This window comes from Ochotona curzoniae, unplaced genomic scaffold (genome assembly GCF_017591425.1).
Source record: "Ochotona curzoniae isolate NIBS_2020 unplaced genomic scaffold, NIBS_Ocur_1.0 scaffold_4506, whole genome shotgun sequence".
Classification (NCBI taxonomy): Eukaryota; Metazoa; Chordata; class Mammalia; order Lagomorpha; family Ochotonidae; genus Ochotona; species Ochotona curzoniae.
The window spans coordinates 6342815-6365873 of record NW_024467119.1 but is presented as its reverse complement, the minus strand read 5'-3'; the positions used below and the strand labels follow the sequence as shown (position 1 = coordinate 6365873).

The following is a 23059-nucleotide window of genomic DNA, read 5'->3' as shown; positions in this document are numbered from 1 at the left end:
CACTGACCCCTTCGGTGAGGACGTCACCCTCGTGCCTCGGTGCCTTGCACGGCTCCCTGGCTGACGCCATCACGAGGAGGCTACAGTGTCAGCAGACGGTACTCGGAAGATTTCAGTCCACAAGTGTGGAAGTAGAAGTGTTCCTGAAAGCAGAAAAAGAAACCGTAAAAAAAGAATATATATTGCTTGAAATGTAGTGATGAGGGACGGATCGCATTTTAAAGAGATCGACTTGTTTGAAAGGCAGAATTAGAGGAAAAGATAACTTCTGTCCACCGGCGACACTGCCAAGCCTGGGCCAGTCTGGCCCAGGAGCCTTCTTCTGAGTCTCCCATGGGTGCACGACCCTAAGGACTTGGACCATCCTGCACTGCTTCCCCATGCATGTTAACAGGGAGCTATATTGGAAGTGGAGCAGCCACGACTCCCAGCTGGCACCATGTGGGATTCCACCATGCGGCTTTCCTCCCATGCTGCAGCACCAGCCTCAAATGTGTCGTTGTAGATTGTATCGGAAAACTAATAACAGGCCCGGCGGAGAAGCAGGAGGCTGCAGTCAGTCAGGTTATGGTGAAGGCGTTCAGCAGCACAAGTCTGAAGTGCTTAAAATAGTGGAACTGTTAGATAAAGAGAGCATTGAGAAAACGCAAGTGTTTTGTGGTTGTCAAAGTAAAATTTACAGTGAATACCAAATATCTATGTAAAATTAATAGAGCATTAATATTCAAAAGACAAATGTGATACTGGAAAAAATGGAAAACCCTTAATGGTAGGAGGCTTAAGTGGATTTTTTAGATCAGAGTATGTTTTTTTTAAGATTTATTTTTATTTTTATTACAAAGTCAGATATATAGAGAGGAAGATCTTCCATCCGATGATTTACTCCCCAAGTGACCACAACGGCCAGTACTGTGCCGATCTGAAGCCAGGAGCCAGGAACTTTCTCCAGGTCTCCCATATGGGTGCAGGGTACCAAGGCTTTAGGCCGTCCTCGACTGCTTTCCCTGGCCACAAGCAGGGAGCTGGATGGGAAGTGGAGCTGCCGGGATTAGAACCGGGACCCATATGGGATCCTGGCACGTTGAAGACGAGGACTTCAGCTGCTAGGCCACGCTGCTGGGCCCAGAGTATGTTAAATTAACAAAAATTAAGGCTATAGAATAGCTAAGTACTGTAATGAGTAATCAAAGTTTTACAAATAAACTGAACACTGCCATTATAATGGTTATTCCATTTTGGGGCCTGGTGTTGTGGCACAGCAGTTTGGGCCACTGTCTGTAGTGCTGGCATCTGATAAGGGTGCTGATTAGTGTTCTGGCTGATCCCCTGTGAGTTTAAATGAGTGACAATGTTTGGCTGATGTTTGAAACACTGCTTGGTTTGCTTGCATCCCCGCGGCTTGCCCGAGTCCCAGTCCTGCTTCCTGCTCATGTGCGCTCTGAAAGGTAGGCAGCTTCTGTCTTTCCGAGAAGAATTCAGTCTTTAGTCAGTGTTACTGTTGGAAAGTAATGATTTAATCCTGTCATTAAACATTTTTCTTCTATTTATTTTGGATATTCTTTGTTCTTGTTGGTGTTATAGTTTCATATTTTCATGACGGTGGTTATCTTTTAAAGTTGCGTATGTTGGATACCCCTAAGCACGTTTTGTTCAGAATAATGGTCCCAGGGTGAGGAATTCCCTCACTTTTGCTTGTCTTGTAAAGTATATCTGTCATTTGTCAAGGAAAGCTCTGCTGGGTATACTATTTTGGGTGAACAGCTTTTATTTCAGAACTTGGAATAAATAATTTCATTTCTTCCTGCCCTGACATATTTCTGTTGAAAAAAGCTTGATTAGCCTGATGGGGGTTCTGTTAGAGTGACTTTGCACTTGGCTCTTACAGATTCTGTAATTCTTTGAAAGTTTTGAGATCGTATGTCTTGTGAGGGTCTGTTTTAGTCCTGTCTATTAGGAGTGCCATAGTGTGTGGACTGTGCCTGTGTGTGGACTAGGGATCCGTCAGCTACTATTTTGTGGAATCGGTTTCCTGTGCCAAGTCTGTGGGAGCCCACCGAGCCCCGTACTTTGACTATTTCTTTATATAGTGATGGTGCAAAGGTCTCAGAGGCTATCTTCTTTTTTTTGTTGTCACCCCCTTCCCTTACTCTGATTGTAATATTTCAAAAAACTTGTTTTCACTTTCAGATACTCCTTTTCTCTGCTTGATCTAATCTGAAGTTGAGACTTACAGTTTTCACTTTTTTATTCGATTGAGTTTTTTTTTTAAAGATTTATTTTTATTATGTTTTTATTGGAAAGGCGGATATACAGAGAGGAGAGACAGAGAGGAAGATCTTCCGTCCGATGATTCACTCCCCAAGTGAGCGCAATGGCTGATGCTATGCCGATCGAAAGCCAGGAGCCTCTTCCGGGTCTCCCACATGGGTGCAGGGTCCCAAAGCTTTGGGCCGTCCTCGACTGCTTTCCCAGGCCACAGGCAGGGAGCTGGATGGGAAGTGGGGCTGCCGGGATAGAACCGGCGCCCATATGGGATCCCAGGCATGCAAAGCGAGGACTTAACCACTTGCGCCACCGCGCTGGGCCTGTGATTGAGTTTTTAATTCCCAAGATTTGTGTTTGGTGCTTTTCCAAAGTCTATTTCTTTGCTGAGTTTCTCTTCCTTTCTGTCTGTTGCTTTCTTGATTTCATCTGGTTGTCTATTCTCTCGTATCTCTCTAAATATCCTTTCCTTTTGAACTCTTGGTTATTTCCTCCGTCTCATTTGGAGTCTTCACTGCAGCTTTGTTGCGTTTCTTCGGGACCGTCATAGAGCCTTGGTTTCCTGCCTCCTGTCCCCATCCCTGCATTGGGCTTTGTGTACCTCGTGTGTTTGTTGTTTCTGTTTCTGTTAGTGCTTGTCGCTTGTGAAGGGTGCTTTTCCTGGAGACATGCCTCAGGAATCAGTTTGATGGACTGTTCTGATTGTATTTCCAGTTGCATGATAGCAAATAGTCTCCCCGTATCGTCTTTCTGGCACTTGACTGCAGCAGCTATGGGGATGTGGGGTGCTCATCTCAGTCCCAGCAAAAGTGGGTCTTGGCACAGTGGCCCATGGGACAGGATCCATGATTAGTCCACTGTGATGAGGGTTGTTGGAGCTGGCTAGGAGCCCTGGAGAAGTTGCCAGAGTATCCGTGTTGGCAATGGTGTGACCGGGGTCCTGGTAGCGCTGACCCAGTGTCTGGCAGCAGTGTGAGCCCCTGCAGTGCAGCCTGGGGTTTCCATGGCATTCTTGACACCTACCTTCCTGTACCGCAAGCAGATAATTGTGCTGCCGGGGTTGGGGAAGGAAGAAGTTGAACAGTGCGACATCCTACCCAGAGCCTGTCCAGACCAGCACAGCATGGGATAGGGCCAGAACACACTTTGCTTCCCAGGTGGACCTGCAGCCCAAGGATGCTGCAGCTAGCCATAGGTGATGCTGGCCATGTTGTAACTCCGGTTGATCGAGGCCCCAGATCGCCACTTGGTACTGGCCTAGAGATAAAGGGTTGTTAATATCTGTGCGCTGGTGGTTTTATCAGACACAGAGCATGGTTCGGAGCTCACTCTGGTACCCTGCTTCCCAGTGACTGCTCTTGTGCCTGTGTCATGCCTGTGGTTGGGGAAGGCTGGCTGAGGTGGTCCTTTGGCTGCCTGGGCTGCCCGAGAGTCATGGAGGAGCAGGTCCCTGTGCTTTTGTGTAGACGCACACCCGGCCGGGCCAGAGGCTGGGGTGGTGTCAGCCCAGATGGTTGTGTGTCTTATCATGGTACAGTCTGCACCCAATGCTGGGACAGTTCTAGGCTCTGGGGAGGGGGCTCTCTGATGTCTGTCTAGAGCTAGAACTCAGCTGCACTGGCCCAGCAAGGCCCTGAGCTCACTCTCCTGACCTGCTCCCCACTTGTTGCTGGCTGAGGCTGGGAGAGATGAGATGGAGATAGTTCCTTGGGTGCTGCAGCTGAGCGAAGCTGTCACACAGTCACTGTGTGCTGCCAGTCAGAGTGCACTAGGCCTGCACGAGCAGCACCCATTCTTTCTTGCTGGCAGCAGCTTCTGTGAGCACTGGCCTGGGTGGAGAGGCCCTGTTGTTTATAGGGTTGCATCCTAACTACAGGATTCCTAGTACTGAACTTCCATGGAAAGCCCTCTGTTTTCCAGCACTGCTCCCCAGCAGCTAGCTGCTTCAGTGTCTAATACAGGTGGGGCGAGGGAGGGATAGCTGCTTTTGTCGCCTGGCAAGGAGGGTCCAAAGGCAGGTGCTAGCCTGAAGGCAGAGATGCTGGGCCTGCTGCAACTGCACCTTGCACTGCAGCAGGCCTGGAACCGGATTTCATATCTAAGCTGTCCACTAAACTTCCTTCCTCCCCCTGAGCTATAGGATGCTGACTCCTCGATGCACTACTTGAAGTTGGGGGAGCTTTGGGGCAGTGACGTAGCACCTCTGCCTCCGGCCTTCTCCTTGTGTCTGCCTCATTACTCTGAGACCAGGCACTGTGGGCTCATCTGGCTTCCTTGGCTCTGACTTCCATAGTAGCTGCACTAGTTTGCATTCCCAGCAATGGTGGATCGGGGTACCTCTCCCCCCACATCCACACCAGCAATTGCTATTAGTCGATGTGTTTAGGCTCTTGTCACTGGATTGAGGTAGAACCTCAGTGTAGTTTTTATTGGCATTTCCCGAATAGTGAAAGAAGCTGAGCATTTTCCCCAGGTCTGTTAGCATTTGGATCTGTTCTTTTGAAAACTGTCTGTGTTCATGTCCTTCACCCATTTCTTTCTCTTTTTTTTTTTTTTTGAAGACTATTTTTTTCTTTGTACAGAGCAAAGGAGAGACACAGAAGGGGGCCTTCCGTGTGCTGGTTCACTCCCCAAATGATTGCAGTGGAGAGAGCCAAGCTGATTCAAAGCCAGTAGCCAGGAGCTTCTTTCATATGCCTCATGTGAATGCAGGGGCCCAAGGACTTGGGCTGTCCTCCACTGCTTTCCCAGGCCACAGGCAGGGAGCTGGATCACAAGTGGAGCAGCTGAGACTCAAACTGGCACCCATATAGAATGGCGGCATTGCAAGGTGGAGGATTAGTTTGCTATACCACATTGTGTAATAAACCAAGCAGATGTGTTACCAGTAATTACTATTGTTTTGTGTTCTCTCTCAGGTTAGCTCTCTAATGGCTTTCTGTGCTAACTTGTTGAAAGGCTTAACATACATTGGGGGCTGAAATATTTGCTTTGTAATGTTAGGCGTTTCCTTTAACAGAGATGGATGGGATGGCCAAGGACAGGGCCACACTATAGATGGCTGGGTTTCTTTACCGCATCTTGCAGGGCTCGTTTCTCTGTAGGCTCAGGAAGGAGAGTCAAAAAGATCTCTGCTGGTTCATTTCTTAAGTGGCCACAATGGCTGGAGCTGAGCTGATCCGAAGCCAGGAGCTTCCTCCAGCTTTACCTTGCAGGTGTGGGTCCCAAGACTGAGTCATCTTCCACTGCTTTCCCAAGGCTGTAAGCAGGGAGCTGGATGGGAAGTGGAGCAGCCAAAACATAAATTGGTGCCTATATGGGATCCCGTTGGGTGCAAGGTGAGGATTTAGCCACTGAGCCATCGTGTTAGACCCCAGGCTGGGGTGCAGTGTGTGGCAGGAGTGGCTTCCCCTGCGAAGTGGGGAGTTTGTGAAGCAGGGTTTGGAAGGAAGAGCCAGCGTAGTGCCTTTATCTTGTTACTGATTCTAGCAAAGGGTCAGTAGCCATGGAAATTAAGACTAGAGATTGATTCCATTGAAGCCATCTGAACCGCGGCATGCATGGTGCTGGGTTTAAGTTTCATCTTTGGCCTCTGAGTTGTGGTCCTGGATGTCCTCTGGGTAGTGCTCATCTGTGTTGTCTTGAGGACCTGCATCGCTGTGGTCACTGCTGCTCTGCTGGGCCTCTAGTGAGGGCAGCATCTTCACAGGAACTGCCTTCAGTGCAGCGACTCTCCATTCTGCCTCTCCTACTATGCATTTATTCTTAATTAACAGGCCACACCCCTCAGATTTTGAGTTTTTCTATTGCATTAGGTATTGTTTTGTGTGATTGTTAGTTCTTAATAATATTCCATTGTATTTCCATGAGTAAAACTCACTGGAGGTGGGAATCTGCTGCGATTCTTCATCTTGAAATGTGTAGGCTCCGTCAGCGAGTAAGGGACAGAGCCCCGGCTCTATCTTTCATTGATCCATTGCTGGAAAGAAAGCGATTGCAGTGGGTGTTGTGCTCCTGGGCTGCCTGCTCTGCGATGTGGAGTGCCTGGGGCTCCAGTCCTGCCAGTGCTCTGGAGCCTCCTCCTGAGGCACCCCTGGGGGCAATGGATGTTGGCACAGGCGCTTGGGTCCCTGCCTCCAGCACTGGGGCTGAGATGTGGAAGGAATGTCTGGTTCCTGGCACCGGCCCGATCCAGCCCCAGCTGTTACGGGCATGTAGGGGAACTAGCAGATGGTTCTTTTTCTACTTTTCAAGTGAAATGGAACCAAGTTTTAAAAATGGTGTTAACGAATTAAGAATGCGGACCCAGCACAATAGTGTAATGGTTAAGAACCTCATGTTGCACGCCCGGGATCCCATATGGGCGCAGGTTCTAATCCCAGCAACGCTGCTTCCCATCTAGCTCCCTGCTTGTGGCCTGGGAAAGCAGTCGAGGATGGCCCAAAGCTTTAGGGCCTGGAAGAAGCTCTTGGCTCCTGGCTTCGGATTGGCTCAGCTCTGGCCGTTGTGGCCACTTGGGGAGCGAATCATCAGACGGAAGATCTTCCTCTCTGTCTCTCCAACTCTCTATATATCTGACTTTGCAATAAAAAATAAATGAATTAAGAAAAAAAAAAACAAATTAAGAATGCCTTGGATGGTCAGGGCTGAAGAAAGTGTCTGGAGGATTCCTTAATGAAAACCTTCAGAACTGAAAAACAGAGTGTATCACTGGAATCATCCAGTCACCTAGGAGGGATGGGGCTGGTGTGGCAGCGTTACACGCAGCAGATAGGCCAGCATCCCACGCCGGTGTCAATTCGCGTACTTGCTTGCCCACTCCGACAGCTCCCTGCTCATGCGCTCGGGAATGGCGTGGGAGAAGGCCCGTGTGGAGAGCCAGGTGAAGCTCCAGGCTCCTCACTTTCCGTCTGAGAAGTCCTGGCTGTTACAGTCATCTGGGGAGTGACCCAGCAGATGGAAGATTTCTCTGTCTCTCCTTACCCTCTTGTGACTCAGCCTTTCAAATAAATACATCTTAAACAACAAGAAGAAAACCCTGTGGCACTGTAGAAGTCATAGCACATGCTAGTAAGAATACCAGACAGGGTAGGAAGGGAACAGGAGAGGAAATACTGAGGCTCAAGTGACCGAGAATTTCCCCAAGTTCATGGCAAGTGACAGCTCAGATTCTGGAAGGTCAAAGACACCTAGCAGGATAAATCACTACCCTCCCCCATGACATCTGAACTTAACATTTCAGTTGCAGAAAATAAAAATCAGCTGCTAAAGGAAGTACACAATACCCATAGGGGAGCAAAGATAAGGCTTACATCCAGCTGCGCATAAGTAGAGTGAAGTGTCTCAGTTCTCTGAATTCAGAGGAAAATGGCAATTCACATTCTGTACCCTCTGAAAATGTTCTCCAACAGTGAAAAAGAAGTAGACTTCTGAGAGAAATAATTACTGAGACTATTTTGCTAGTAGATATATTTTATAAGAAATGTTCATTTTGGAGGCCGGTGCATGACTCAACTGGCTACTCCTCTGCCTGCTAGTGCCGTCATCCCATATAGGCACTAGTTCATGTGTCAGCTGTTTCACTTCCCATCCGGCTCTCAGATTATGGATGGTTCAAAGCCTTAGGACCCTCCCTCGACATGAGAGACCCAGAGAGAGCTCCCTTTCCTGGCTTCAGGTCGGCCCAGCTATAGCTCTTGCGGCCATTTGGGGAGTGAGCCAACAGATGAAAGACCTTTGTCTCCTTTTCTCTATAAATCTGCCTTTCCATTAAAAACAATATTAAAGAACAAGTTTTAAAAAGCATTCAAATTTTTTGAAAGATTTATTTATTTGAAAGGGGAGGGGAGACAGGGAAGAAGGGAGAGTGAGGATGAGGATCTTGCCTGTGCTGATTCACTCCTCAGATGGGTGCGGTGCCCGGGGCCGGGAGCAGCTTCTGGGCCTCGCTCATGGAGAGCAATACAAGCAGATATTCCTCTGCTTCTGTTAGGCAGTAAGCAAGAAGCTGGAGCAGAAGTAAAGCAGCTGGACAAGAGCCAGCACCGTTATGGGAGGCTGGATCCCGTTCGGTTGTGGGCAGGAGCTTAATCTGTCATGCCTCAGAAACGTTCCGTTCTTTATGGAGAAGGAAAACTATGAAGGTTAAGAATCAAGATCTGTGGTGGCAGGGCTGTTCTGCAGGGTGTAGTGCTGGTGGTGGCAGGGCTGTTCTGCAGGGTGTGCTGTGGTGGCAGGGCTGTTCTGCAGGGTGTAGTGCTGGTGGTGGCAGGGCTGTTCTGCAGGGTGTGCTGGTGGTGGCAGGGCTGTTCTGTAGGGTGTAGGTGGGTGTATGGCACCATTAGTCTGTCCAAATCTTTTGCATTTCACAACACCAAGGGTGAGATCCCAGGCACACTCTGTATTTGAGGTATTTTAGTCTAGCCGTTCTTCCCTTTGGACTAAGCCTTTCTCCCTGTCCCTGCTTGATTTGCTCGATCATGTGTGTGCTTTGTGGAATGCCCCCTCCTTAGGGAACCTTTCCCAGCCGATCCCCAGCAGCCCTGTGTGTGTGCATTGTGGTTTCCCTCTGGGTTTTCATTTCTGTGCTTTAGGCATTGGAGTTGCCCAGTAGCCTGGGCTACAATGTGTTTGGTGCTGTGTTTCTGGTCCCTAACACACAGGAGCCTCCAGTAAGTGCTGCACAGGTGAACAACAGCAGACGACACTGGGGGCTGGTGCTTACACAATCAGCACCGTCTCCACAGCTGCCCTGAGCTACCATCCCTGCTTACTTACTTACTTACTTACTTACAGAGCTGCTGAGATGCAGGAGCTGGTCCTTCCCCCCTGTAAGATGCCTTTGGACAGTTCTACGGTCCCCTTAGACGAAGCTTTGCAACTGGGCGAGTCTCACTAGATCTCTACAGTCCTCACTTGGAGCAGAGGTACGCCTTTTTCCGTATTTTATCTGTTGATTGCGGCAGGATGGGATTTACAGTTTCAGGAAAAGGAATCATGAGCATATTTTGGGCACGTGTTCCTTTCCTGGGAAGATTTTATTTATAAAATATTCAGAATATCCAGTCATATAGGAGGTGAAATATTCATTTGCATAGTGATTGAAATACACCTGCATTTTACTTTTTAGTGATTCCCAAAATGTTACTGCTCATAGTGAGAGTTGTAAACTTCTCATCTTTTCTAAGATGAGGGACGCTGATTCACAGACGACCAAATAGTGGGATAAGCATGACCTCTTCTCTGTTGGGTATCAAGAGTCACATTAACGTGTGAAAGTTCTTTGCATTTGCCATGTCGGCGTGCATATGTGGGGCTTTATGAAGAGCTGTGCTTTTATCACGTACGACTGCTGTGCTGGCGGTGAGGCCGTCTCAGTGGATGCCGGGAAGTCTGGAAAGCAAGATGGACTTGCTGTGACAGTAATTTAGCTGACCCTACGCTTTGTCTGCCGAGTGCTAGGGCTTCAGGGAGGAGCTGGGGGAAGCCAGAGCTGATGCCCGCCCTCAGTGCTTTTCTGTCCTGGAATCCTGGAAAGTAATGTGTATGCTTATTAGGCTAACCTGGAGTGCACTTTTCGATTAAATAAGTTCAAGACTACTGGATTCTCCTGTTTGTTTTCCAGGTACTCTATGAATATGGAGATTTATTTAAAAAATCAATATGGCATTTTTTCCAGGTTTTGATATGTTTAATGCTTAAGAAGCTCTGAGTGTATACGTGTGTGTATATATATTTATCTTGTCCAGCTTCTTTTTTTCCAAAGTTTGTAACAGAGAGAGGGAGAAAAACTAGAAGAGAAAGCGCTCCCACCTGTGGGTTGATTCCCCAGACGCACACAGTGACTGCCCTTGGGCCTGGCCCGAGGCTAGGGGCCAGGAACTCACTACGTGAGGATCAGGAATCCATTTCCTGAGCCATGATGCCTGTTGCCCAGAGTTTGCCCTGGCAGCAAGTTGGAACCAGGACCTGGAGTAGGGAAATGGACTGAGGTGTTCTGAAAGGGAATTCCATTGGTGGTGTAACCACGGGCCACACACTCACCTCCAAACTGCTGCCTTTATCTGTCCTGTACATGAATGTAGAACTCCTGCTAGTTTAGCTAAAAAAACAAAACAAAAAAACCAGTATTCCCTTAGCTGTATGAAAGACCTCACTGCTAGCGTGACAGGGTGTGCGTTGGCCTAGCAATTCAGATGCTGGTGAAGATGCCCGGCTCCCGTATACGTGGCTTGAGCCTCTGTCCTGGAGCCGTCTGGGTTCAGTCCCTCACCTTGTCCCCTGACTCAGGGTTTCTGCTGATGGAACCATGGGAGGCAGTGGGGATGGCAGCGGTGGTTGGGTCCGTTTGCCACCTCTGTGTGAGACCTGGCTTGAGTCACTCACTGGCTCCGGGCTGTCGCCTGAACCAGTGTATGGTGTTATGAGTGTTTGGGGAGTAAACCAGCAGATGGGAGCTCTCTCTGGATCTCACAAAAAAGAGAAATCAGAAGTATGTGTACTTGAGCACCCTGTGTTCATTCAAAAGGGTCAGTTGTAGTGTTCCTCAGAATGTTGTAATAATCGCAAATAAATCCCCTAGGTTGGCTTAGTGTGTTCACCTCCTGTTAAAACTGAGCTGCTAACCCCCAGGAGATTCAAGTTCTGTTTTTCTTTCTTAAAAAAAATTATTTGAAAGACTGCAAAGACTGCAAGCTGTCCATCTTTCATCCATTAGTTCATCCGCCAAGTTTGCTGCAGCAGCCAGAGCTGGACCAAGCAGAAGCTAGGGGCTTGAGTGGACACTGGTTCCCTACTTTCTCGGGTGTGTTAGCAGGGAGCTGTGTTGAAGTGGAGCAGCTGGGACTTGAACTGGTGCCCATAAGGGATGCTGGCATTACTGATGACTCTTAGGTGCCATAATTCCAGCCCCACTTGTTTTAAGTCTTTCTGTCAGATAAAGACTGAAGGAACTTGTTATCTAGAATTGAAAAGAGAAAAATTGATGATTTTCATTTATATGAAGACCAGAATATCTGCTGCCTTCGCGTTTCAATTTGTAATATTGTACAACGCTGGCATGTAGACTTTCTGTCGCCTTCATAATGTGAGAAGGATCCACATAGCTAGACAATCCTTAATTAACTATATTGAGAAAAATACTAAGTAAGACTTTTATTACCCAAATCTACAGCAGACTTAGTATAGGAGCCTCACTTTAGTAGACATTCAGTGTTATTGACAAGTAAAATAACAAAAAAGTTGATTTAAAAAGACATCAACACAGTGTTAATAACTTTTTAACTTTTTTTTAAAGCATAGCATACATATTATCGAGTGCATAAACCCTGAACATCATTTTGATGAATTTTTATGAAGCCAACAGCTGTCTACCCAGGACAAGGAGTGCACGTTTTCATCAGCCCAGGAAACTCCTTCGTCACCTGGAGTTAACTGCACACTCCCAAAGGTAACTGCTCTTCTCAGTTGGTTCAGTGTGTGTTTCTGGATTCTGTGTGTGGCTTTCTCAGTCCTGGGTGAGTCCGTCATGTTGGTGCACGCAGCGTTACTTCCATCTTTTATTCCAGTTCTGTGAAATACTTGATTGTGTAAGTCTACCATAGTTCATCCATCTGGTGGAGGAATGTTTGGGCTCTTACAAATAATACTGCCATGAACATTCAGGAGCATGGCTGTTTCTTTATAAAATTATTCCTTTATTCGACAGAAGCAGAGACAGAGTGGGTCATCTGCTGATCAGCTTGGCATAGGTCTGCAGCGGTGTGGGCGGGGCTCAAGGTGAGAGGGAGGAGCTCAGTCCCGGGGTGTGATGTCACGTGAGCATCATCCGTGCCTCCCCGGGTTAGCAGGTTGGATCAGGAGCCTAAGCCAGACACTGGCCTAACCAGCAGCCTGACTGCTGTGGGTGTGCAGCTCTAGCGGGTTCACTTGGGCTTTCAGAGTGCTTGAATCAACTTATGCTTCTCTCAGCAGTGTGCGAGAATTCTCTTTGTTTCACTTGTTCACCCACACTTGAAGTTACTAATGTTCAACTTTAGCTTTTATGGTTTATATGCAGTGAAAATTTACTTTATCTTTTCCTAATGACTTAAAAGGTTTAACATGTTTTTATATGCTTTTTGACCACTTGATTATCCTCTTTTGAGATACTCTTAATTCGCTCTGGGCCAGGAGTTTTCTGTTGGACTGTCTTGTTTATCCCAGAAGTAGATAATCTGACTTGGTGGTGAGTCAGATATTGGAGATCGTTGTTCCCCATCTGTGACTTGCTTTGTTCACTCTTTCAATGGTGTGTCTTGATTGGGACAATTCCTTAGGTTTAATAAATTATGCTTTAATGCTGAATACTCTCTGTTTTGTGCCTACCCCAAAGCTAAGAAACTATTCTGCTAAGTTCTCTTCCTGAAATTTGCTGTTTTAACTGTTGCATTTGAGTTTAAATGCAGTGTGTGGTAAAATTCATGGCTGACAGGGACCAAGCCAGTTGGGCCACCAGGAACTGTAGCAGGAATCTGGCTTGATAGTAGAATAGCTCTTCAAAGTGAGCTGGCACTCTGATAGGTGATTGCAGCTGGCAGTGGTGGCGGAGTGAGGGCAGGCTTTAGTATAGTCTAGTGGACAGCGCATCCTCTCCCTGCTGTGAGGCAAGGGTGCCTTGGTTGTGGTTCCTTGGCTCATTTTACAGAAGAGATAATAGTGTTTGGGATTTGCTTCAGATAATCCAGAGGCGTAGGGAGGAAGGGGAAGGGCGGAGTAGGTGAAGCAAGATGAGCCATAGACTGATGATTGTTGAAATAGATGGTTTATATATATGGGGCTAATTTCTAACATATGGTTTATATGTATGGAGCTAATACAGTAATTCTTATTGTATATTTGAAATATTCCACAAAAATAGGTTTTAAAAAGTGTGTGATTATGTACTTTGAAATATACAAAGATATAAGGATTCAAGAAGTCACTGCAGCATTTTAAAACTTTTTTTGATAATGAATTTACATTTTTGATGATATTTACGTAATTGAGAAGGATGTATGCGCATGTGGACCACTGATTAGGGTGCAAGGGTAGAGGTATGGGGAAAGTGGATAAGACAGTTGCCTCCAATTTTATTTTTTTCTTCCTGTATTTGCAGTAAGTAGGGAGGAAAAGGAAAATGGCTACTCCAGCAGCCTAACCACGTCAGTACCTGGAGATGGGGATAGCCACTTGAGATCACCTTAGGGTTCCTGATGTGGAGTGTGTTCCTAAGGTACTATTTGGGGGGTTTCAGTAGTTCTGAGTGTTGTTGATTTCATTGCTCCAGAAATGAGGAAATCCTTCCAAGGTCCATTGGCTGACATAGTCCACCTTTGAGTCACCATTCACCCAATTACTTGCTGTCAAAGCATGGCCAGAGGAGCTGACCAATTTATTTTCTCCTCAACGGTGCTAGACATCCCCGGCAGACCTCAGTGATCTGTCATGTCTCCCATGTGCATCTGGGCAGCTGTCTCTTGCACGGGCTTCAGCCGCCAAGGAGACCCAGTTCTGACACCTGCACTCCACAGTCAGGCCACAGAGCTCATGGTTTTTGTGGTTGGGGTTTTGGGTGCAATGGTCCAGTTTGGGGGGTATCCCCAAAGAAACTGCTCATGTGAAAGATTTCTTAATTGTGTGTAGGGACCCATGCAGGTCCTGCTTCATCCATGAGCTGACACAGCAGAGCAGAGAACGGCTGCATTGCTGTAGAAAGCATTGAGCAGGTGCCAGACCTTTCCCTGAGTGATGCAGGGCAGAAACCCACACAGCACAGTGGTACTTGGAAAAATGGCCTGACACAGAAAGCAAGATAGAATTCGTGATTTTAATGTAAACAAACAAGTCAATAAATTCTTCAGAGGAATTAATAGAACATAAAGTTTCATAACCTGATTTGTTAAAGATGTATCTTATTTGAAAGGCAGTTACAGAGAAGGAGGAACATATCTTGCCTCTGCTATTTCACTCCCACAGTTGGCCACAGCAACCGGAGCTGAGCCAATCCAAAGCCAAGAGCCAGGAACCTTTTCCGGTTCTCCCACATGGGTGCAAGGGCCCAAGGACTTTGCATTGGCATGGAGCTGAATTGGAAGTGGAGGAGCCACAACCAGAACTGGTATCCATATGGGATGCCAGTGCCACAGGCAGAGGCCTAGGGTAACAGACCAAGGTGCTGGTCTCCTCATAACCTGATTTTAAGAATTTGGAGTTGGCATTGTGGTGAAATGGGGTATACCTCTGCTTAGGACACCTCTATCCCATATTATCCAACTCCCAGCTCTGTCCTATTCAGTCCCCCCGCTAATACACTCTGAGGAGTGTATTGCTTGTCCAACTCCTTGTCCAATTACCTATCCTGATGATGGCTGCTGATGTGGGGGACTCCAGTAGATTTCATGGGAGAAGGGTGGAATTCTGGCTTCTCCTCTGAGCATTTGGGGAGTGAGGCAGTGGACGGAAAATCTTTTCACATCTGCCTGTCTTTCTCTCTCTCTGTTTCTCTCTCCCTCATCCCCTCTGTTGAGCTACCTTGGAGTAGATTTTTAAAAAGAACATTTGGGGTCTGGCAAATGGCTCAATGGCTAAGTTCCAGAATCCCATAAGGGTGCTGATTCGTGTCCCAGCTGCTCCAGTTCCCCTGCAGCACTCTGCTTGTAGACTAGGAAAGCAGCAGAGGATGGCCAAAAGCCTTGGGACCCTGCACCCATGTGGGAGACCTAGAGGACACTCCTGGCTTCAGTTTGGCTCGGCTCTGACCATTGCAACCATTTGGAGAGCAAACCTATAGATGGAAGATCTTTGTCTCCCCTCTCTGTAAATCTGATCTGCCTGTCCTCCACCCTCAAGATAAAGAAAGAAATCTTTAGAAAAAAGAACATTTAAAAAATTTAAAAATGGAGTTTCACAAAATGAAAGAAACAGTGCAGAATTACTTGTCATCAAAGAAAGGCGAGGCCCTGACCATTTTGAAGGGAAGGGACGATACAGATGTCAGTCGTGAGATGGTGCAGATGATAGGTTGACTGCATAAAGACCTAAAACAGCTCATGCTCCCTCATCACTAAACATCTTGTGCTTGTGAAGTGCACGTTGCACTCTGTGGACTAGGTGCACCTTTTACAGGACACTGACCGGGCCACTGGCACCCCTGACTCGGAGGTGACTGCTGCTGGAGCCCACTGATCATTTAGGATCTGGCCTGCCCTTCCCCCAGCCCTTGTGATTGCAGGGCAAAGTTAGAATAGTAGTTACCTAAGGGACAAAGTATAACCTCCCCCTCCCCTTTGCTGTTTGTTTTCTTAACTTGAAAGCCACATTGTTTTCAATCAATTCCCTTGAAGGAATAGCAAAGGAGAATATAATTCAGAAATTAAGAAGTTAAGGGCTTAACCCACGTGATAGCATAGTCATTTTATCTGTTTGCAAAATCAAATCATTTTTTGATATTACCTTCCCCCCAAAATACTTTTCTTGTTCTTGGTCACAAGACTGTGGCTCGTGGTAGTAGTAGAGTGATGCTGCTCCAAAGATGTCCGTGTGTGATTGTGATGCCCGGTTGCATGGCCAGGAGAGCATAAGGCTGCTCGTTGGGCAACTCTAATGTGGCGAGATGTCCCTGGATTATCTGGGTGTGTCTTGTGCTCATGGGTGTCTCTGTAGGGGAAGAAGGAGACAGAAGCATTGGTAGCTAAAGAGAACGTGGGTGGGCGTTGGAAGATGTCGGAGGCAACAAAACAGAGTCCTGTGAGAGACCATAGCCCTGCCTTCTGTTGGACTCTGGTCCAGGGAGCTGTTTTGTTTTCGAAATCTATTAAAGTTTATGGTTATTTTTTACAGCAGCCTTAGGAAACAAATACACAGTACCTCTCTTTAGTTTTTCACTAACAGCGTGACACTTATAGCAGAACTCTGATTTGGACAATGTGGCTTACCATACAGGCCAGTCTGAGTTTCTTAAGATGTTTGTGTTGGCAGTGGGCTGTGTGTTGATAGGAGTCTGTGAATGGTAACAAGTGCAGTGTGTCTGGAGAGCAGAGCGTACGTTCAGTGGGTACAGTAGGTACTGCCTACTCAGTAGTGCAGAGTAAGCGGTGAGGCTGAGGAAGCGGACTAAAACTAGAAAGGAGATGATGGGACAGAGCTGGTGTCTTCCCCCTCAGAAAGTTCATTATTTGTATTAGGAGTGTTAGTGTTAACAAATACAAGAAGCTTTTAAAAAAATATGTATTCTTTATTTCCATATATTTGAAAGGCAGGATGCAGGGAGAGTATAAGAGATTCCATTGATTTATGCCCCAGATGTGCAGGAGCTCTGGTTCAGTCAAATGGCAGCTGGGAGCCAACAACTCCATCCAGGACCCCATGTCGGGGGTGGGGACCCGGACCCTGGAGCCCCTCCAGTGTGTTTCAGCAGGGAGGTGGACTGACCCAGTGCTTTCGTTTAGGTGTGGGGGCTGGCATTGGAGCCCTTGCAGGAATCCACATAATAGAATTCCTTCATCCTGAGAACTCAGGTGTGGAATGCTGGCGTCCCAAGCAGCATCTATGCTGCTAACTCCTACACCAAATGCTTGCCCTACAAGAACTCCTAACTGATTCGTATTGTTGAACTAAGGTGAGTCTGTCTTGCATATCACAAAGCCAAACCCTGAGGGCATGCCCTTCTGTGGAGAAAAAGGATATTGACAAGGCAGCCAAGTATGGAGTTGTGGCCTGGGGAAGTTTCTGAGGTAGGGAAGAGCAACCTGGCATGCAGTAAAAACTGACCAGAAGAGTTTCAGTATGGAGGGGTTTTGGCATTGGACCAGTATAGGGCTACCGTGTTGTAAGTAGTCATAAGCAAACAGGGACTTTAAAAAACCACGTGACTGGAGGCTGATGTTGACATAGCCTGTGAATCTGCTGCCTTTGGTGCCAACATCTCGTATGGGCAGGGGTTTGTGTCCCAGGTACTTGATTTTGGTTCTGCTCCTGTTAGTATCCTGGGAAAAGCAAAAGATGACCCAAGTGTTTTGAGCCCCTGCCGCCCACATGCGAAACTCAGATGAAACTGTAGCCTTTGGCCTGGCCTAGCCCTGGCCATTGTGACCATCTGGGGAGTGACCCAGTAACGGAAGGGCTCTGCTTTCAACAAGTCAATAAATATTGTAAAGAATACATGATTTAAAGGCACTGGAACTCATAGGAAGTGAAGGAAAATGCCATGAGGTTTTTGAGGAGAAGCCCGATGAGGGGCAGTGCAGTGCCATTGCCACTGCTTAGGCTGTGCGAGTGGTGAGAGGCCCCTCGCTGCTTCTCCAGGAAGTGGCTCCAGCAGTGGGCTTGGGCCGGGAGGAAGCCTTGCCTGATGCAGCTCAACGCCTGGGAAGTCAGTCAATGGCCCCACGAGATGAAGAAGCCAAACAGCTATAAACAAAGCAGAACTGTATTGCCGTTTGTTTCGTTTTAATGCTGGCATCAGTGTTTTTTTCATGAATGTGTTAAAGAATGTGGCATCCTCATGGAGTGAGGGACCTGTGAAGGTGGGAGGCTGCATGGCTGGGAGGGGCGGGGGACCAGAGCATTCAGTGCACCTGCGTCATATGACAGGCCTGAGCTGGAGCACAACTCAGGAGAGATGTACAGCAGCAAGGTGGAGAAGAAGGGCGTGTTGATGCTCTGCACCAGGGGGCCCAGCAGATACAGTGAAAGGATTTCAGCAGTTGGAAAGCAAAAGAACTTGAACCAGGCCCCAGTACTCGTGCTGTGTCCCACATGAAATCTTAAGCACCATGTCAGATACCTGCTCCTGTATGAGGTCTTCATATTTTTATTTAGTGAAGCATCAGAAACACATTGTGTCTTAATTGTTGGCAGCTTAGAGTCCTAGTGTAATTTGATGTTTCCGTTACGAATTATCCCCAGTTCTGAGAGCTCTTGTTCGTAAGCTCTGATTTGGAATGTGGTGTGTTTTTTTTATTTTTTTTTTAAAGATGTATTTTTATTATTTTTTTTTCATTGGAAAGGCGGATATACAGAGAGGAGAGACAGAGAGGAAGATCTTCCGTCCGATGATTCACTCCCCAAGTGAGCGCAACGGGCCGATACTATGCCGATCCGAAGCCAGGAGCCTCTTCCGGGTCTCCCACGCGGGTGCAGGGTCCCAAAGCTTTGGGCCGTCCTCGACTGCCTTCCCAGGCCACAGGCAGGGAGCTGGAAGGGAAGCGGGGCTGCTGGGATTAGAACCGGCACCCATATGGGATCCCGGGCGTGCAAGGCAAGGACCTTTAACCACTTGCGCCACCGCGCCGGGCCCCTGGAATGTGGTTTTGTCTCTTAGGTTGGCAACTTTGTAATTTAAGTTGGTCTTAGAAATTGCTGTAGGATCATGAATTTTTTGCAATCTGAGATGTCACAATTATAGACTAATGGTCCCATTTGCTATTGGTTAAACTGGAAACTTTTTTTTGCATAAAAAAAAATTTGAGCCTGTGTGGGTTAACATTTTTTTCTCTTAGAAATAATTACCTTTCAATTATAGTACAAACTTAGTAATATACAGAAGCAAGTTAGAATTTTTCATATATCCTGATAAACATAGTTAAGGATATTGCTTTAGATTTTAGATTTTAGATTATACCAGTCAAGGTAAATTTCAGCTTTTTTTTTTATGTGGTGGGGAGAGAGCTGTAGTTGTTGATTCATTCCCAGAAGCCTACAGCAGCTGGGCCTGGGCCAAGTCAGACAGGAACCAAGGAGCTCAGCCGCCTCTCAGGTGCCTGAGCCATTGCCACCTGCTCGCAGGGTTCTCATTGGAGGAGGCAGAACTGGGACTCAGAACCAGGCAGTGCGGTGGAATGAGGCTGTCCCAAGGGGTGTCTTCACTGTATTACTGAATGCTCAAGCCTAAGCACTGCTTTTAATTAATGGATGGTACTACATCTTGTCAGTCCCTGAAATGTTGTGATATCAGTTTTAACAAATTTGCCTTTAGGTCAGTGGGTCAGTAGGTTATTAGGTTAGAAAAAGTTTATTGTAGGACCAGGTATGGTAGCCTAGTGGCTATAGTCCTTGCCTTGTATGTATTGGGAACCCATATGGGTGCCGGCTTGTGTCCCAGCTGCTTCACTCCCTTTCTGGCTTCGTGCTGGTGGCTCAGGAAAGCAGTCAAGGATGGCCCAAATCCTTGGGACCCTGCACCCATGTGGGAGACCTGGAGGAAGTCCTGGCTTCTGGCTTTGGATTGGCTCAGTTCTGGCTATTGCAGCTACTTGGGGAGTGAACCAGCAGATGTAAGAGCTTTCTCTCTGTTTCTCCTTCTATCTCTAAATCTGGCTTTCCAATAAAAATAAGTAAATCTTTTTTCAAAAAAAGTTTATAGTAGTTTCAGCTTTTTTAATTCTAGTTTCTGAGTTAGCCTTTTTTTCTGATTTTTTTTTAATGATTATTTTTCATGACAATGTTCCATAGACACAGGGATTTAACCCCCTCCCCCATTATTATTATAATAGTATAGTCCTTCTACAGTAGTCACAGGTCCAACATTGTGCTGTTAAGTCTGTCATGGCATTGTAAGCATAGACAGTGGTAGAAAGTCTAGTTTCCTCTTGTCAGGATCAATTTAACCAGCGCCATTGGGAGTCCTCCTTTTACGCAGGAGTAGAGATGCATACTGCAGTATCTTCATTCCCCCAAACCAGTCTCCATTATACAGTTCATCTGTGTATATATACATGTTCACCTATTCATCTGTTGATCTTGTATTTTGCCTGTACTTTTTAAATTGTTATTACTTAGATGAAGTGAAAGATGTTTTTGTTTTCACTTAAATTGTGTAAGCCACACATATCTTACTCCATATTTTCATTCTCTAGAATACTCTGGTATTTGGCTTTAGTGTCTTAATATGTCACTAGTGCTCTAGTATTGAACAGGCAAAAGAGATAGAAAAACACCACAGTTCACTTTCCTGCTTATGAAAATAATACATACTCATGGGAGAAATTTTGGAAAGTAGAAAAAAAGAAAAAAAATCCTCTATAAATGAGGGTATGTGGGAGCAGAGTGGATGCTGCTTCGGCGTACTGGGAAATTTTTTTTTATTTTTTGATTCTGCTACCGCAGCTGAGCATAACAATTCTAACTGGCTTTATTCTTTTAACTAACATCACAAAGAATATCAATATTTTCAAGCTACTGGTAATATTTCACCAAACTGTTTCTAGTGAACCACAACCCAAACAGGGCATCCCCTTAGCTCCCCAACCAGGCCCATTCCCAGCCATAGATCTTGTTTGTGCCAGTGGTTACTCTGATGCAGCTTGGCATAGCTCCTCCCTGTATTGGCCTTTGGCTTTGGATGCTGTAGTCTGACCTGACCTGGCCTGCCCCCAGTTTCAACTCTTGCTGGCAGGTGATGAAAGCTGGCCCTGCTCAGTCTGCTCCTGTCTCTGGCTCAAACAAACCGATATGTGTGACAACTTAGCATAGCATGACTTGCTCCCCAGCCTGATTCCTGCACTTGCCAGTGAGCTAAGATTTGCCCTGCCCTGCCTGGTCTGCCTTCTTCCAAAACCAGCCCTCCACAGTAGCCAACAGTTGGAGTTACCTTGCCCAGCCTGCCTCACTCCTAGGCCTGGACCACATGCTCACCAGTAGGAGCTATGACCCACTAGGGGAGGTTTCCCTGTTTCCTTCACTTGGCCCACTTCTGGACCCATATCCTCATGCGTGCCAATGGGTGCTAGGCCCTTGGCCAGCATAGCCTGCCACTCCATCTTACACTTGTATGAGCTGGTGAATGTTGCAAACTGGCCCGCCCCACACCCTATTTTAGGATGCACATGTGGGTGCTGCAGCCTGGACCTACCCAGATTATTCTAGGTCCCTGTACCCATGAGTGTTTGCAGGTTCCCTGGTCAAATCTATGTCAGCTCATCAGCACCCAACACTTGAGCTAACCAGCAGGACTTGTATTTCCACAGGGATTGGCCAATACATTCCCCACAGAATCTATCCCCAGACCTGGTTCTCTTATGTGCTGGTTAGTGTTACAGCCCTGCCCAATGTGACCTGTCCCCTGTTCTGACATTCAGCCAGGTGCTAGGATCTAGCCCTGCTAGACATGTCCCCAGCCCTAGCATGGACTGGCGTGAGGTGGACAGCAATGTTCCACGCTAACAAGTCTGACTCAGGACTCCCATGTGGGCTGGTGCATCAGTCTGACTCATACAAATCATCTGGTCTCTACCCTCCAAACCACCAGGATCCAGTCTCCTTGCTTACATGAAAGTACAGTTGTCCTGTCATTGGGAGTCCCTCAGGATTCATTTCTCATATACACGTACATTGGTCTTATGCACCAATGTCCCTATGCAGTAATTCCTGATCCCAAGACCCGGAAATGGCCACCACAAGCTCAGGATTTGCCCACTGCTTGGCAGCACTGGCTCAGACTAGGGCCCCAAGCGTTGAGCCCAGCCTAGCTGAGATCCCCCTGGTAGCTGCCACGCTGCTGGGAGCCTTTCTTGCTTTCTTTCAGTACCATTTGTATGAATATCTTTTTCCCAGTGTTTCACTATCAGCCAATATCACTTTAAATCTATAGTGAGTTTTCTGTAGACAACACACAATTGAAGTGTGTGTGTGTGTGTGTGTATTTAGCCACCTTTCTGATTGGGAAATTGATGCACATTTAATTACTGGCTGGGACAGGCTTGCTTTCTTTCTGCCCTACAGCTCTTCTGCCCTACAGCATTTTCTCCCTGGTTACAATAGGATTTATAGAATATGCAGTTACAACAAGTCATTTTAAGCTGGCACCAGCTTACATTTCAGTTGCCTACAAAGACCGCTCCTTGCTGCCCCAGCTACCTTAGCACTGCTGGATTGCAAGTGCATCCTTCTCCGTTGCAGACTCACTGCGTGTGGGTACAGTCCTGTTTAATATTTACATTTTGATCAGAAGTAATTGTTTCAGTCATGAGTGTTGTGATTTTGCATCCTTTTAGAAACAATTTCATAATTTAAACTTTTCCCATTTTTTGTGACAGCATTCTAAATTTTGTTTATAAATTAAAAAAAATCCTTTTCATGACAAACTTGTATGTGTATTAAATGAGTCCAACATAATTTCTTGTGTTCAAACAGAATCCTGAGACTGTCAGTCATACAGAAGAATACCCTGAACCTATAGTTTTCTGAAGAATCAATTCAAGAGATCCAAAAAGGATAAAAGGTAAAGAAAAGTGCATCTTAGAATACACAGTGGAATATTTTTTCTATAAAAGAATATAAAGGAATCCATGAACCATTTATTACACAAAGCTCTAAACAGTTTTGTGTTTTAATCCTGACACATGTATTGTGCAGCACCTATGTTCAGATATTATTTTAGATAACTGGAGATGTGGCGAGGGACAAGACAGAAGCTATCCATGAGATTGAGAGTGAGTTCCTGAGGGAATGAGAAATGTGTGGTTAGTGCCATGTGCAGTTAACATGGATGATGTGATGGATTGGTGGGTATTTTCATTAGGGCTGTTGGAAGGGGGCCATTTTCATTGAGGTCTGAATGGCAGGAGAGTGCCAGCCATTTAGAGGATTTGCAAGAAGAGCTTTACCGTCAGTGGACATCAGAGTGACGAGGAGGAGGTGTGCTTGGAGTGTACGTGACAGAGCCCTGGGGTTAACGCAGGCTAGGAGAAAGTGCAGTGTTTTTTGTTTGCGTTGTGACGTTTACCATCTTTGTGAAATCCCTAAACGTGTAGGAAGGCAGTTGGATGTGTCTGCAGGTGAA

The 23059-nt window shown here is 46.6% G+C and overlaps 1 protein-coding gene across 1 annotated transcript in view; it reads left to right on the top strand.

The window, feature by feature from the left end:
* The window catches only part of CLOCK (clock circadian regulator), an 85085-nt gene that overhangs the window by 10908 nt on the left and 51118 nt on the right, over positions 1 to 23059 (top strand). Inside the window, exons 2-4 of the mRNA XM_040966552.1 lie at positions 9058 to 9188; positions 11558 to 11710; positions 22411 to 22498. The gene's annotated coding sequence lies outside the window, so the exon portion shown is untranslated. The remainder of the gene's footprint in view (positions 1 to 9057; positions 9189 to 11557; positions 11711 to 22410; positions 22499 to 23059) is intronic.